Source organism: Misgurnus anguillicaudatus, chromosome 12 (assembly GCF_027580225.2).
Source record: "Misgurnus anguillicaudatus chromosome 12, ASM2758022v2, whole genome shotgun sequence".
Lineage (NCBI taxonomy): Eukaryota > Metazoa > Chordata > Actinopteri > Cypriniformes > Cobitidae > Misgurnus > Misgurnus anguillicaudatus.
The window spans coordinates 41293519-41311510 of NC_073348.2; the positions used below are offsets into that span (position 1 = coordinate 41293519).

A 17992-nucleotide genomic window follows, 5' to 3' on the forward strand; every position below is an offset into this window, starting at 1 on the left:
ATGCAAAGCATTCTGGGAACCAAAATCTGAAGGGAAAAACAGAGAAAGGTTGATGATGCTTTGCATGATGCTGTTATTTAATAGTTTTATTCTGTTAAGATAAAGACTTGTTAATGTTTAATGTTCATTTAATTTGAATAAACTGTTGACGGTAAATAACATTCATTTAAATCTACAGTAAATTACTGGCAAACAGCTGCATAACTACATACAGCGGCACATCTTTCATAGCTTTACTCTAAGGTGAAAATAACGATAAAACTTGTTTTTAAAATCTTGCAGATGGAACGGGAGGTTAGGGTCAGACATGGTGGATTTACTGAGAATCTCAGTACTTCACTAATGCTGGAATCATTATTTACAAATTGACACACAAGATCATTTTAGTCAGTGATTATAATGTAAAATACACTGATCAATGAAAGAATCCAGCATCTGTAGATATGTGTCCTGTGCTGGTGCAGAGCAAAAAGACCAGCAGCTGAAACTCTCTAAAACCACAGAGATGATGATGATGATGATGATGATGATGATGATGATGGACCAATCAACACTGATGGGAACAGTGTGGAGGTGATACCTGGTGGACATGAGATTAGACATTCTCTAGAAAAAGAGCTTTAGATTAGACCTTTAACATCCGATAGAAACTCCTGATGATGATGCTCCTCAGTTCTGTGGTAAGATGAAACTCTGTGTGTGTGTTTGTATAGAGGAGTGTGTGTGTGTGTGTGTGTGTGTGTGTGTGTGTGTGTGTTATCTCTGAGGATGTGGACGTCACTGTGAGCCACTGTGTCAGTTAATGTCCCCATGCAGTCCACTGGGCAATGTTTATTTGAGGCTTTTGTGTGGCATCAGTAATTCCTCTGGGCATCTGCTGCTGTCTATACAGGCACAATAAAGAGTTTTGCAGAGGTGTGAAATTAAGAAAAGTCTCAAGGCACATTTACTCTGACGGCAACAAAGCCACTAAAAGTCTTTTATTTTTAGTGAGAGATGCTGTTAGTAATGACAAACACTGAGCGGGGATCAGACAGAGATCGGACATTGAAACATGAACCACACAGTGTCTGATATAATCCAGCAGTGTAGTCAAAACAACACTTTAGAGTGAAACGGCAAAAATATTTTTCAAAATATACACTGTAAAAAAATCTGTAGATATTACAGTCTAACTTGCAGTTGGTTGCCGTTAACTTACCGTAGATTTCAATTTATGTTATTTACTGGCAAGAGTTTGTTCAAATTTTAAATATTAACAAGTCTTTATCTTTACAGAATAAAACTATACAATAACAGCCTCATGCAAAGCATTCTGGGAACCAGAAATCCTCATCAAACTTTTTCAGTTTTTTGCTGAAGATTTTGTTTCCCAGAATATTTTGCTTGATGCTGTTATTTTAGTTTTACTCTGTAAAGACAAAGACTTGTAAATGTTTAATGTTCATTTAACTTTGAACAAAATGTTGCCAGTAAATAACATCAATTTAAATTTACGGTAAGTTACCGGCAACCCAGCTGCAAGTAACACTGTCATTTATAGGGAATTTTTTTACAGTGTACAAAAAACGACCAGAAAATGCTGAAATATTTTTAATGCATTTAAATTAACCTCACATTGTAAGAAAAACCTGTTCTTGTTACAAACCTGATTTAAAAAGGTTAAAATTAAATATATTTATAAAAAAAATTATACAGTATTTTATACAAACTTTTATACTTTGGCCAGGAAAAATATATTTTTTGCCGAATGGGTTGTAAAATTATAAATGTATTTGATGCCACTGAAATACATATTGAAATATATGTTACTATATAAAGATAAAACTAAATATATTAAAAATATAAAACTATATTTAATCAAGTTTTACTTATGTATTTAGCATATATTTAAAACATATTTTTGGCCAAAGAAATGTATTTTTTTGCTGTATGGGAGGTGGATGAAGCCACAGAACCCATCACAGTCATTGTGTAGAGTCTGTAATCTGATCCCGAGTCAGTCCAAGTTCATTTCCAATATCTCACTAACAATAAACTCAACCAAATATCCAGGTCCACCTGCGGTTCTACATGAAACTGTGAGTAAATGTGTCCTAGCTGGAAAAATCCCAAACCATGAGATTGGCTTCATCTGTTATGATGTCACAGTTACAGTACTGGAGGTTTACGTCTTAAATCTGAGAATATTCATCAAGTTTTCTTTACATCGTATGATAGTGAAGGTCAGTACAGGGCCTGGACATTTACCTCCAGTTTTATCTCTGTAAATTCACGAGCTTTACTGGAAATCTGTTCCAAACCTCAACCGTTTCCAGCCATCTGCTTTATGCTGTCGAGGGAAGATGCCTGCAGATCAGATCCCTCACTCATATCAGATCACGCTTCATCTATACTGAACATCAGGTGTATTCTTGTGTTTTGGGTTCAGTCATGTGAAATCTAAGCGTTGTTGTCTGCTGTCTTTGGACAACATTAGCACATCTTGCTTTCGTAAGGACTGTAGTGAGATTAGGGTACGCACACACATACATACAAACACACACACACACACACACACACACACACACACACACACACACGCGTACACACAGCCATGATAAATGTTTTGGGGTTATATGACTGCAGAAAACAGTGAAGATACTAAACACTGATGAATGAAGGTTCAGCTCTGCACAGGAAACACACAGAGCAAATGTCCTGTACAAGAAATACAGCAGACGCTCTCTCAGTCAGAGATCAGGAGACAACCCAACACACACACACACACACACACACACACACACACACACACACACACACACACACATTCTGGTTTCCATGTTTTGTGGGGACATTTCATAGACGTAATGCATTTTATACTGTACAAACTGTATATTTTATTCCCCTTACCTACCCCATTCACTAACCCCAACCATCACAGAAACCCTTCTACTACTTCACATTTTCAAGAAACATCATTTTGTTTGATTTATTAGCTTGTTTCCTCATGGAGACATCAAAATGTCCCCACAAGGTCACAAAAATACTGGTATTCCTATCTTTGTGGGGACAATTGGATAATTACCAGGTACACACACACACACACCACACACGCGCGCGCGTGCACGCACAAACATGTGTGTGTGTCCTTTGATTTGTTCTGATTTACTGAAACACTCAAACACAAATCTCCAACAGTGTGTCACAGCAGAGGTCATGTGCTATCTGCCTCTCATTCTCTTTCATGTCTGTCTCTGTGTGTGTGTGTGTGTGTGTGTGTGTGTGTGTGTGTGTGTGTGTGTGTGTGTGTCGTACTTACTTAAGAATCCTTTGGGAAAAAATTGTCCTGAGAACTAAATCTGACAAAAATTCATTTTCGATATATTGACAGATCATTCCAAATGAGAGTGTTTTATTACAGATGTAAACACAATGAGACATTTCTACTACATCTTATTTTTTTGTATTGCTTTGTTTAATAATTTATATTGCATTTATTTTAGGCAGACTAGCTGCAAATGCTTTGGCAATTCATGAATAAACTTACCACTGTCATCATGCCACTTACATTAAAAAACTTTCTCTCTTTCTTTCTCATTATGTATTCTCTCTCTCTCTCTCTCTCTCTCTCTCTCTCTCTCTCTCAGAACAGCTCATTTAAAGTAATTGGATTCTCTTGCCCACTGTTGCCTCTATGCAGAGAGCAGCATGGAAATCATCAAATAATGTATACATATATTAAATCAAAGTTCAGTAATGTACAGTCTCATCTCATTCTTCAGCCTGTGAGATGTTTTGATAACTTCTAGTTATTTTGCCGTTGGAGGTGTCAGTGCTTGCGGGATTTGCATGACACCCTGTTAATGTGTGTCAGTGGCTTCCAGCTCTGTGCCATCAGAACAGCTGTGCCTGTCACTGTGTTTCCTGCGTTGAGCCGCAGTCATTATGCGCTGGGGCCGGGGGACTCACGGACGCCTTCAATCTGGAGTCTATTCCCACGTCTCCAAACCTCTGCAGCTGCCACTTTTGCCCCAGGGTGCTCTGCTATCTCCTATGGGGACTGCAGTAGCCCTAAATATGCTCCTCTATAGAATATACTTTTAATTATTCATGCTCTTATTTTTCATTAGTGATCCACCTCATGTATGTTGCAGTGTGTTGTTTATATGTTGACATATGACATGTAAAATATATGTGCTAGCCAATATTGTTGATTAACCTGAACAAAATTTTTATTTTATTTTTATTCATTTTATTTTTATTGTAATAGGCCTTAAATTGATCTTAAATGAACGCTACATCTTTAAGGTAAAATAAAAATTACAAAATTAGTTACGGTCGCGAGTGGCTCTTTCAGAGTGACGTTGAAGGGTCGCTTCGGCATATGTGCAGGTTCTCGACTTCTCTGAGAACATTCTTCCGTAAGGTTTGTGGTGTACACCAATGCGTTTTCTTCAAGCCAGCTGTTTTTTGTTGAGGTGTTTGCAGCTGGTGATTCGCTAAACGTTTAATCCGCGCTGAGTTCGTTCGTAGTTCGTAACCGCGCAGCTCACTGAGAGTTGACATTTTTGAGGTGAAACGCTGCTGCGCTCCTCGGCGTCACTTTTTACTGAGCCACCCAATCACAGTTGAGGAGGGGCGGGAGAAATACTACACTGCTTGAAAAGTTTCTGCCAATTTGTTTATGAAATGTAACTGTTTTTTAAAATAATAAGTGTAGTGACATATTATATTTTTATAATATACGTGTCATGTTTTTAACTATTTCTAAAACCTTGTTTTTACTACAATAAATAAATAAAAACATGTTTAAACAATAATTACTGGGTAAATCGTGTTATATAAACACATTTTTTTGTAGTTCAGTCGTGCTTAATTTTTTGCCTAACTTAGCTACGGTTTCTCCAAATAGGCTACTTTGATTCAACAGGATTGAGTTGCATTTAAATGTAATTTTCACAGCTGTTTTTACAATATAGTTTATTGAGAATTTTTGTAAGATGTATTCATTTGAAGTATTCATAACATTTTATTTGGTTTTATTGTTTCATTACTATATAAAAATGCTGTAATGTATAAAAAATTCACTGTTCATTTATAATGTAAATCTGTCAATATGATAACGCTGTTATGCGCTTTTTTAGACTGCGATCTTCTAAACGCGTGTGTTTAACCAACTACTGAAAATAAAATGTAAAATACAACAATGAAATAAATATGAAATCTTTCTTCCTGCATCCATCCCTCTCTCTCTGTCTCTCTCTCTCTCTCGCTCGCTCGCGTCTTTGCTTCATTAGAGATCATGTCAGAAAGGGAGGATGATGAAGGGGCTTTATGTGTTTCTTGTGGGCAGAAAGGTGAAATGATCGCTGGACTGAGGTGAACACAGAGCTGGAGATGATGAAGATTGACTGAATGAACGCACTATCGGGTTAGTTACACTCATTTTTACCACTGCATCACTGTAATTCTAGTTTGCTCAGGTTTCTCAGCAGGATTGTAATGGAGTGATAGCTTACATAAGACTCACACGAGCCTCTGAAATCGTTTGTTAGTCTAATAATTATCATCATCATCTTCATCCTTCTTCTAGAGAGAAGCTACAGTAAAGATCGCGGAATGATGGACAGATGGGAATCATTCACAGTCGTCTTTTCTCGTCATTTATTTGACCAGCACGACGTTTATCTTAGAGAACATGCGCGACGTTTCTCTCAGGAGATTTTATTTAAATTCATCTGTGGTTTTCTGCTTATTTGAAATCTTAATCATCTGGTTAGATTTTGAGTGGGTTCTGATGGGTCTCAAATCCCGCCTATTCTACCGCCGTCTCCATGGAGACCCACCGATCGCCCGATTAGAAGCAGGAGACTGAAACCCTAAAAATCCCGTAGAGGTCCGAGACCGGCGCGAGGTTCTCTCTCTCTCTGTCTCTCTCTCTCTCTCATCATATATATATATATAGTCGCCACAGTTGTGTAGTAAATGGCACAGTTTTAGATATGAATTAATGATGAGTTCTCTCAAGACGAGTAGACTATCTGACCGTTTTATGCATAATAATAATCAAGGTTTTTTTGTAAAGCTTTACTGAACTTTAAAGCAACATGAAGAGATTGATGAACATCTACCTTTGAATGAAATCTTTTATAATAACTAAACCTTTACTGAGAGCTGGCAGACTCTCTTCAGCCGTATATATAAGCACATAATGAAATGAATGTGAGCCACAGGACGGTTTGTTGCTATGATCAAACGCCATACTTTACCTTCATCAATCAGATTATTCCTCACAGTCTAGAAATACTGTGTGGGATTTGATCGTATTTCCCTCGTGAGCTATAACTCAGCAAGCAAAACCCGAGACATTGAAATGACGGCTAACTATAGACCCAATAAAGTCTGGCTATATATGAGTAACTCACTTCTACCCTAAATAACCTTGAATTTAGTTACATGTCGTTTTTACTTACATGTTGGAATATCATACATCTTCAAGTTATGTAAGCAAAGTCAACAGGTGTTGAAGGTGTTTGCTTTCATTTGTTCTTGGGCTATGAATATTAGACTTCCATTGACAGCACAAATCTGGCCTTATTTTAACCAAAATTTCTTGCCTGGAGACATCACGGTGAACCAAACAGACTGAAAATGTCGACTTTTAAGCTTTATTGTTTGGCTGGTGTCAAGAGTCTGAAAGTATTACGACAGGCCCGAGCGTTTCTCCTGAACGCTGCCACTTCACTCGGCACATCGTGCATCTGCCGTTGTGAGCGCTTGACGGATTGAGCTGTGTGTTGTTGCCATGGTGATGATGATGATGATGGCTGCCTGGCTCATGTTTCTCAGTGAAAGAGATAAATGTCCTTTCCTTAAACAGAGGAAACTCTTTAGCTTTATACTGTAGTCGAAGATGCTTCATGATCATTTATGGCACAAACACATTTTTATTTCTTGATGTCTTGATGTCAGAAGTAGGCACATGATTATATTTTTGGTAATATTGAATTTGATTTTCTTCCACTTTTACACGTGTAATAAAACTCTTTGATGAGTTTCGAATTGATGTCACTCTGATATTCAACATAATCTATCAGAAAGTTTGTATTATTTGTACACACATTCATACTACCCATGGTTCTTCTCCAGCTTGCTGTATACTGCAACAGAAACCCTGAGGAAAACTGAGGGAAAATGTGAATTATTTAACACGACCCGTGCTCAGATTGACCTAGAGAGAGCCGTTTATCAATGCCAGAAATAGACTTTAAACGATACGAGAGAATCAAGAGACTCTGCGGTCACACTTCACTAAAACTACGGCCCTGAAGAAACGCTGCTCATTGACACCTCAGTGTTGTTATGATGACGATGATGATGGTCACTGAATCTCTTCATGTCCAGCAGAAACTCTTTCTTCTTTTGAAGATTCAGGCGATGTTGTTGCAGGACTGATCTGAACCGCTAGTGCTCTTGAAATACAAGCTGCGTCATTTCTAATGGTTTTGTCTCTTTGGTCCACACTCGCTCTCTCTCTCTCTCTCTCTCTCTCACTCTTTCAGTCTGTCTGTGTGTTTTATTGACCGTACATGCGTATTATCAAAGGATTTGCAGCTGGGCTTCGTACAAATAGTGCATCGTGTCATTTTGTTTGATTTGTGCAGAAATGTATTAAAAGTTTATTATGAGTATTGTTGTGGTTCAGATCATGGGCGTAATGATGATGAGTTTTAGGAGTATAGACCCCTTCACGGTTCACGTCACAAGCTATTCCCACTGCGCATGTCGGGGTCAGAAAAGTCATTACAGCAGATTGAGTTGCGTATTATTCGGTATCGTCAAAAATGCCTACTTACGTCGTGGGCTGTAAAAATCGCACCAGGTCTTCCGTTAAGTTTTCGCGATTCATGCAGAATCTCAAAAAAAAAAAAAAAAACCATCTGCGTCTGCAAGCAATTAACGTGCAGACTGGGACAATGCAAATATCAAAGAGGTTTGTGTTTGTAGTGCTCACTTCATTTGAGGTAAGTCATCGTTTTTGAGCCCTGTTAGATTAAATTATAAAGCCTAAATGGTATTAACAGTTCGACCCCGTGCTGCGCTCGCACCCGATAGTCATTCAATGTTTACAAACCTTGAAGGGGTCTATATCATGACTGAAGAGGTGATTTGTTGTTTTTTTACTCAACTCTTAGTATTGCAGGGCTTTATAATGACATGAAGAGGCTCACTGAGTTTTATTGAATTGAAGACATGTGAGATTAGGGTGTGATGTGTAATGTAATTGTGTATTAGTTCAACAACAGTAGCACTAACGTCCTGAGATCAACCCTGGACTGAATTTAAGTACTTTAAGCCTTAATGCTCTCAATGCTCTAAATAGTCATTAAACATAAAAATGATCTTTACTTGTATATTTTCTAAAAGGGTTAACCATCCTAAATTCTATTTAAAGATGCGTCTCCATCCACATCCATCTCCTTGTCTGACATTTTGGTTTTAAAACATGTAAGAATTAGAAAATAAAGTACAAGACTTGATTTATGTTAAAAGAGTTATTAAACACAATAAGACATGAAAACGATCTTCCTCGCACTGACTGACAGATCTGAAGCATGCAATACAGATGCACGAGCGCATGACCCTGATATATACACAGAATTACAGTTTAAAAATATCTGTCTTAAGTGAATGTTTGATTAAATATCTGATGTTTAAGATTATATTAGATCCTTGCATTACAGTAGATCTTAAAACGGTCTGTCTCAATGTCAATCAAACAATAAAAGAAAGAAAAAAAGTTGAATATATATTGATATTGTTTAAGACTTTGTGTGCTAAATCTATTTGTTTTACAGTGATTTTAAGGTATAGATGCAGTGATTTTGTTTTCGAACCTTCAAAAATCAACTTCAGATATAAATAACACATTATTTAAAATTTGCTCATTCCGACTCATTTTGCTAGCACGGGTCACATTTACACATTTAAGGAAGTCCAGCAGTTATTTCTGGGATCAATGTTCTGTGTGAAAGGTGTTTTTCTCTCTCTTCAGTCTGTCTGTTGTTGGGCAGGTGGCACAGGTGAGCTGAGGTGTGTGTACAGGTGTGCATGCGAGCGTTTGTGTTTACACAGTGATTACGGCTGCTGTGTTGGGGAGCATTGTGTTTCTTCATTGGTGCGCAGGTTTGATGTGAAACGTCGTCTTTAGTTGGCTTCAGCGTGATTTACTCTGAGCTCCTGCTGTGAACTCTCACTATGTGTGCTGTTGACTGAAAGGTCAAAGTTCATCTCACTGTGTACTCCTGTGTTCCCACACGTGTTCTGTGAATGGCAATCGTGTGATATTTGGTCACAACATGCACAAGCCGTGTTTGATTTGACCTGTGACACGTACTTGTTTTGGTTTCAGTTTCAAAGCTCAACGCATTCAACGTTTTCTCTTAAACATCTATCATTTCATTTCAGAAGACATGTATCACTTTTGCTTTGTATTTAGCAGATGCTTTTACGCAAAGTGACTTACAAATGAGGGATGATTTAACATTTCACATAAAGAGCCAATAATAAACACGGTTTTCACTGGGTAACTTGTTCGTACTGGTTACTTGTTATTTGATGACTTTAATGATGGCTTTCATGATGCATTTGGATTTTTTTTGGAGCGTCAACATGTTGATTCCCATATAAAGACATAAAGAAACTGCAATCTTAATTACAGATCGGCTGCCAAACCTCTCTTCACTCTTCGCTAATTCATGATCGCCGTCTCCCCTCATCTTTAAGAAACCAAAATATTTGTTATTTTTAAAGAGGTATTTGTTTCAGAGTTCAGTTCTTAAAGAAACAGAGACCGGAAGTTAAGTTCAGTCCAGATTCATAACCGCGACAACACACGTGTGTCTGATGAAACCGTCTTTATATATAAAGTCACGTGTGGTGCGTATCTTCTGCAGTGACATCATCGTCTGTTAATGTACTGCAGTCTCCATCAGCATCTCTCTAAGTTTTGCCTGTCAAGATTGTTTCAGGGATTGTTTTAGCTTCTAAAAAAATCTCTTTCGTCTCTTTAGCTGTAGGTTGAAGAGCTGGCCAGTGTGTCTCTCTGCCGCTGTGTTAAATGTTGTTATGCTTTTGTTTGGCAGTTTTGCACACAGCTCATGGTGCTCAAAGCTTTCAGTTTTGTCTTTGTGTCTCCAAAACCATAACAGGCAGTAGAGTGAAATTATCATCTTGATCAGCGAAAGATGTTTATCAGTTAGATTCTGTCTGCACAGACTCTACCTACGTTTCATTTTGAAGGACTCATCCCTGTGCCCTTATCCTTGCGAAAGGTTTAGTGTCTATAGTGAAAGTTAAGAAAATAATGAAAGGGACCTTTGAAACATTTGTTCATTACAGTACTGCTTTGTGAATGGGTTTATAGAAGAAACACTTCGCTAAGAACTTATCTGCGAATCTAAAGAATCTGCAGCAAAATTTTCCTTATGAATATATGACGTTTTTGATACTTTTGAATGTTGAACCTCCTTTAAGGACATTACAAGGCAAGAGACAGGGTATTTTATTAAAAATAACTTGTAGCCATATACACTTGGGTTGGCATAAGTAAATAATGAGAGATTTTTGGGGGGGAGGGAGGTAACCTACTCTCGTAACAGGTTTCTGTTTTAGTGCCTAGTCACACCTGCCATCATTTCACAAATTTAAATTTCATTCAAAGATTATGCTTTTACTTTTAGAAATTTATTTTAACATTTATAACTTTATAAGCGTGAACAGACCTGTGGATTTTTTTTTTGAAAAAATAAAAAATAAAAATAAAAACATGGTTAAACATTTGAGGGGAAATTAGGCAGTCAGTTAACATTATTTAGTAAATGAACATCTTCTAGTCAAGTGGTTTTTAAACTGGGGACCATGGCTAAAAGACATTTTATAAAATACATTAATTTATCATAAATTCTGTAAAAAATTAAACCTCAGAAAAATAAGGCTAGTTTGTATAATTTAATATTTTTTGTTTCTCTTCGCGCTGATTGGTTGGATCACATGACCATTAGGGGTTTGACGGAACACAAAACTCACGGTTCAGATCACATTACGGTTTTTGAGGCACGGATCGGATAATTTTTCGGATCAGTAAAAGAGGGGTGGGAAAAGTCTAATAAGAACAAATAAAGAAATTACAAACTTTATTAAAAGGAACAAGGTTTTCGAGTAAGGTCTAAGGAAGGTCTAAAATCAGCATTAGGTACAGAAATCGAATCAAATGAATAATAACACTGGGCTCTATCTTACACCCGGCGCAATGCAGCGCGACGCAAGTGTAATTTCCTAGTTTCCACCCGGCGCAATTGTAATTTTCACGTTTAGCGCCACGTTGTTTAAATAGCAAATTCATTTGCGCCCCCTTTTGCGCCCATGGGCGTTCTGGTCTGAAAACGAGGTGTGTTCAGGCACATTGTTGGCGCGTTGCTATTTTGAGGCAACTAAAATAGACTACGTCATTGACCAACAAAAACCTGGTCTAAAGTCTAAAGTCAATGGCGCAATATGTTTTTTTTTGTTATTTAAAGAGCGCATTAGTAAAATGCGCCTAAACGGGACGGCAACGCGGGTTTGCACCCAAAAACGCTTTTAAATATGAAAGATTAAAGGATTGAATGTAAAAGATTATTATTGAGTCTCTTGGACATAAATGAGGACTAATTATGAGACGTTAGAAGACAAAAAGAGCTGCTTCACCTGCGGCTTGGTAAGTAAATAAATGCTTTGCTTTAAACAAATGCATCTGTTTTTTAAATGTTTTTTTTTTTTAATGCTACCTCACAGATTTATGGATGACTCTGTACCTGTGGATATGGTGAGATGAGAAACATTTTTAAGTAATGCTTAAAAAAACTGACGCTGTCCAAGTGCTGAACCTTGTGGAGGGCCGTTTGTAAATTCCTGTTTGTTACAAATAAAGTATTTTTAGAGTACAAACCTTTTCTTACATAATTGTAAATAATTTTTGATGATATTGGATAGCCATACATTTAAAGCAATTTAAAGCCTGCTTATTTACTTCCATGACTAAAAGAAAACGGGTTTTAAAGGTTTTAATGAAAAAAAAAAATTTCAATACAAGTGAAAAACAACACAATTATTTAACATTAATCTTAAACTGGGGATTTTCTTCCTCTGCTTAGTTTTTCAGTTTACAAAGTCCGTCATCTAAATAGGGATTAGACATAGTGCCAGCGCTACTTGCTTTTAACGGGGATGAGAGCTGAGACTCTCATTGGTTTATTGCACGTTACGCCCAAAATACTCCCATTAATCATTAAAAAAATAGGACCAACCCTTTTCGACCATGCGCTCGGCGCACAAACCATTTTTTCCCGTCGTTAAATTAGCAAAAGTGCATTCGGACACGCCCATTTAGACGTTGCGCTGTGCGCTTTAGACAATGCGCTTAGATCAGTGTTCTTCACTCCCAATCCTGGAGAGCCGGTGTCCTGCAGAGTTTAGCTCCAACCTTAATCAAACACACCTACCTGTGATCTTCTAGTGATCATGAAGACATTGATTAGCTTGCTCAGGTGTGTTTGATTAAGGTTGGAGCTAAACTCTACAGGACACCGGCTCTCCAGGGTTGGGAGTGAAGAACACTGGCTTAGATCGTTAAAATAGGGCCCACTGTCTTTATTGTATAAATTAAATATACTTATTATTTACACAAACTTAAGTAGGTTAATTGAGGAACTGTCTCTTTAAGATAAGCACAGACTGGTTTCTGCCTCTAATTTATACATACACTTGTTGTACACAGACAAATGTTTTCATTAGAAAAAGAATACTGTGGTATTTCCAAATCATTTTGTTTGTATGTGTCCTGCCAAGAACAGAAAGATTTTATGTTTGCATGCTTTTTGAAATGCGTCTCTCCGTGTATGCACTTTTGCATACAGACGGAGGGCAAATTCCAAATGGCGCCGCATAAACAGTCGCTCTACATAAAAACTTTACGTTGTTTTTCATTGCTGTATTTACCAAATGTAGTTTAATGAACTACAGTATTAGACACATTAGCGCAACTCTCTCTAAGTTTACACATCAAGAGTTCTGGGCTGCGTTTCCCGATAACGTTCTCTCTTAGCGCGCTATGAAGACTCTTAAGTTAAACCTTAACTACAGGTTTACCTTTTCTAGGCGTATTTCCCGAACTGTACCTTAGCGGGTTTCTAAGGTATTCCTTCTTACGTACGACGTTACCAGGTGCTGTCCATGGCGATGGTGCTGAATAGGTTGATATCGATTGCTCGACAATCAATTATTCACTTTATGTAATAGGTTTTTCTGCTTTATGAGATAGCGGTGTTCTTTATTAAAGAAACATTTCAGAAATAGTTCAAGTTAAATTTATGAGGAATGTCTTGTAAAAATATTTCAAATTGCAAACAACTAAATTCAACCTTGTATATTTTATTTTATATCAAACCCATAAAACCCACAACTTAATTTCCAAACGTATCATGCATAAACTGCTCCATTGCATCCACTATGCCTTCACTTTAAAGGATAATTTATATTAGAGGTTCCAAATAAGTGCGTTGCACAGGGGAATAAGGTGGGTCGTGCAAGTCACCTGGCTTGGCTGTGCATTACACTTAAAATATATAAAAACAAACTGTTGTTGTTCATTAGTTCACGCGTATGTATGCGCAAGCAGCGCGTTTACAATGCAGATAAAGTTTAATGGACGCATTTCTGGAGCCGCGCCTGTCTACCTCAAATATAACATATAAAAAATATATTATGATTGCTTTAGATTTTTAGCTTTGATTAGTTTTTATGTGGAAAATTTGTTGACCTTAAAACTATACAAGCAGTAATCAAGTGGAGCAGTTTATTTTGAATGCAGTTGCCTCAAAGTTATAAAACATAAAAAAATCATAATTAGAAAAATCAACAATTATGATTTTGTGATGAATGTGCGCCCGTGGCATGCGATTTTTACCTGATTTATTAATTTGCAGCTAAAATACTAGCCGGTAGACTAAAGATTTAACGGATATGAAATGCACACATAAAATATGGTATAGCTGCCATAGTTTCACCAACTGCTCCTCCCAAAATATTTTTTTAAATAGTTTCTTAAGTCTTTAGCATTTAATAGTTCGAAGCTGATGTTCCTTTGGGAAACAAAATAAAAAAATCTAACAACCATCAGTGTAATGATCTCTAATTGTGTGAATGTTTTATTCTTTAAATATAAAAATATTTGTCTAATTGAACACGGAGTGTATTGCACCTTTTTTTTTTACAAATATTTTGTTTTATAGACTGCAATGTAAGCTTTTATCACAGTGATGGGGCCTAGCAGAGTCAAGTGGGATAAGGTATAGCTAAGAGTGCTTCAGACCAACCTTCCGAACGAATGACTTACAGAAGGGATACGTAACTAAGAACGTTTCGGGAAACACGTATTAACGATAAGGTACAGCTTAAGGTACAACTTAAGAACGACGTAGAGCTAAGAAGGTTTCGGGGAACGCAGCCCAGATCTTTGAAGGGTTAGGGATCATAACGTCTGATTGGAGCTGGACTGGACACATTCAATCACATGTGCGTCTATGCGTACAGAAAACTGCTCACTTTAGAGACTTTTGCGGTTAAATTGTTTTGTTTAAAATCGCTTGTGTGTTAACATTTGCAACCTTTTGGAAAACAGATAAAAGTGTAAACTTTCCCTATTAAAATTTGCTTAATTTGAAAATTGCATGCAAGCCGAACCGTGGGTCGTGATCTATACGGATCACAGATAAACTGCGATCCGGCACACCACTAATGACCATGCTTCTCCCAAAGTGAGTTAGATAAACATCATTTCAAAGTTTAAGTATTTGAATGTTTTATGTCATAAAGTTTCTTTTAGGTTGCCGTGAAAGGATGCACCAAACACATTGGGGGGGGGGGGGCATGCTGAAAAAGATAGACCACCAGTGTTCTAGTCTATTATAAAATGATATAAATGTGATATGATTTCTGGGGTGTAAACTATCTGGCACCAGTCAATGCTGTCTGTCTCTCTCTCCACACACACTGTGTTAACAATGTGCACAAATGTTAAAATTGCAGCAACCTCAGTACATTTTGTAGCGGACAAAATTGCTGAACCACATAAAGGGTTAAGATGTTATGTCCTTGGTTCCTGCATTTGCCTAATTTCTTGGTGATTCATGAAGTAGTTTCAGTCAGTCTGTGTCATTGACGAAATGTGAGTGTTCAGTCAGTTAGTAAATCTAGAGCTGAAATGAATGCTGGTACTTGTAATTAGAAGTTTAAGTTTATTACCAATGATAAGTTGTTTTTTGATTACTACTAATGGTACTAATGGTATGGATTTTGATTTAATTCTGTTTAATGGACTAGTCATGCTGAAGCTGTTGATTAGTATATTATACTTACAGTATCTGTCATCATTAATGTGCTCTGTTGCAGTTACTAATAATTCATTTACTGTTTTTGTTTAGAACACTCAAACCTACTTGTGCCTACCTTCTGTTGAAATTTACCCTGTCATATCGTGCTGTTATTATTAATACCCTGGAACAAAGTAAATTACCTCAATTTGATACCATCTCCATGAGTCTTGATCGATATCCTGTAGTGAATACATTCACTAAACACATAAATAGTTAACAGTCCTGCTTCTTCTTAACATGGTCCTTCGAGTCGGATGTGATTTACTACAGTGACTGTATGGTTGATAAGCATCAAAGCGAAGCTTTCTCAGAGTCTGTGCGGCCAAAATGCCAGACACATCCTCCAACCTACTTTGATGATTTCCTGGTGGAAAGAAGTGAGCGTCCACACTTTAGTACAGCCAGGTATGAGCATAATCAAGAAACAAAAACTGACATCCGAAAAGAGGTTGCTTCACAGCTGGCAGCTCAAGCTGTAAGCAGAGAACCAATGCCATTATCAAGTCCAGCATCCTTGAGTGGCCGAGATCATACTGCTTTACCTGAAATGACATGAAAGGATCAGATGAGAGAAAGGCCATCTGATTCTGTTCCATACACTCATATTCCAGTACCTCCAAACCAACCATGTTTAGGTCCTCAGTATCAGCTTCAGTATTGGCCTGCATCATTATATTAACTTACATCTTCTACTCACTATCATCAGCAGCCAGTTAAGTCTATGTCAGGCCCAGACAGTGGACAGAAGGGCCGATGATGTATTAGTGCTCCTCCTACCTTATACGATGTATCAATACCCTCTGACCCACTTATATGTGGTCTCGTCACCACATTACTACCCTGCCTCAGAGTTCCTCAGCTTCTGATTGGGGAAGTTAGTGCAGAGAGAGTGTGCCATCCTGAATCACAAAGTGCCAATGATATTATGTTTATGCTTGATAAGATTATCAGTTGCACGTCATGAGACATGAGGTTCCTTCTAAGCCTGCAACCTATGCTGCTGACAAGCTTTATGGACTATCAGACAGATTTCATAGTGTCACTGAGCTGTACAAAGAGCCCTATGTACTAGAGTTCTCAACGGGTCGGGCTGGCCCAACAAACCCAACGGGACCCGCGGATTCGGGTCGGGTTCGGGTCAAAAATATAAGCAAATGAGTTGGGTCGGACCTCGGGCTTAATCTTTTACGCTCTGTGAAAAAAATTATTAATCATCACTGCTGTTCACCTTAAAGAAAGTCTGGTCTGGCTGCTGCGTGCAACATCCATCACAGAGAGGGACGGGGGGTAGCAATAAGCTCAGGGGCAGATCAACAACGGATCCAGACCGGAGCTGCCGACTTTAGAGCGGATCCGTTGCAGATCCGCCCGGAGCTTATTGCTATCACTGCGTGCACGCCTGTTGCCTGGAGAAGAAGAGTTGGAGAAAAGTAAACTTGCCGCAGGTGAATTCACCGTTGTTTGCTACTACAGGAGGAGAAGCTTCTGGCTGGGTACATGTTTGAGTTCTTTTTATTTATTATTGTGTGATTTTTATTTAAGGCATATTTATATAGCCTATATTAAAGGTTTATTGTTTAAGTTGTTTGTATTGTTAAAAGGCGTGAACATTAAAGGTTGATTTGATTTCCCGTCTGCTGGTCATGATAATAACCTACGTGTATGAGAAAAAAAGGGAGGGGGGGGTCGGCGGCGTTGGGCCGCGGGTCGAGTTGAGACAGATAATTCACGTTGATGTGTCGGGTTACATCTGGTCCAGGCTTTAAAAGCCACGGGCCAGGTCGGGTCGGGTTGTAATTTTCAGGCCCGTTGAGAACTATGTACTACTATCCAATATCACCACTTCTAAAGAGAGCAGCGCCTGATTGACTGGACTGTCCTTACCACCCGTACAAAGAATCAGCTACAGAATACAGAGGCTCCAAGCCCAGTATACCTAATCTGGTACATAGAGACCCATGTGAGTTTGCTGGTTTGTAGCTCACTCTGCAGAATCTACTGCCTCGGGAAGGATCAGAGATGGTCAAGTATCAAATCTTGGTGGATCATTTGCAGCTTGAGGAAGCTAAGCTGATTGCAGATTTGTTTCTTAACTCTCTGTATCCCTATACTGATATTATGACAGCACTAAGAAAGAAATCTGGTAAGCCCCATCAACTTGCATTGAGTAAGATCGCCAGTTTCATGGATGCACCAAATGTACGCCCAGGGGACCCTGCATCCTTTGAAACGTTTACATTACAAATTCAAGCCCTTGAAGGGTTACTGAAATCCTTAGGCCAGTCTGGGGATGCTGAACTGAGATACAGCTCCCATGTAGTACATTTTTTGACCAAACAGCCACTTGAGTTAAGAGCTGCTTTTAGAAGACAAATGCTAAATAGGCCTGATGTAGACTTTATCCTAGTGTAGTTCTCAAGATAGTTTCAAGCTCAAGTATGGTGCCATAGCAGTGATATAATGGGGAATGTTCAGTCAAAACGATGGCCAAAACAAAGAATAGAGAAATGGGCAGATCCAAATGTTATGCCAGCTAC

The 17992-nt window shown here is 38.1% G+C and overlaps 1 protein-coding gene across 1 annotated transcript in view; it reads left to right on the forward strand.

Moving 5' to 3' along the window:
• The first annotated feature begins 5255 nt into the window (after nucleotides 1-5255).
• kcnj6 (potassium inwardly rectifying channel subfamily J member 6) overlaps nucleotides 5256-17992 on the forward strand; it is a 31529-nt gene continuing 18792 nt past the window's right edge. The window contains exon 1 of the mRNA XM_055207309.2: nucleotides 5256-5413. The gene's annotated coding sequence lies outside the window, so the exon portion shown is untranslated. The remainder of the gene's footprint in view (nucleotides 5414-17992) is intronic.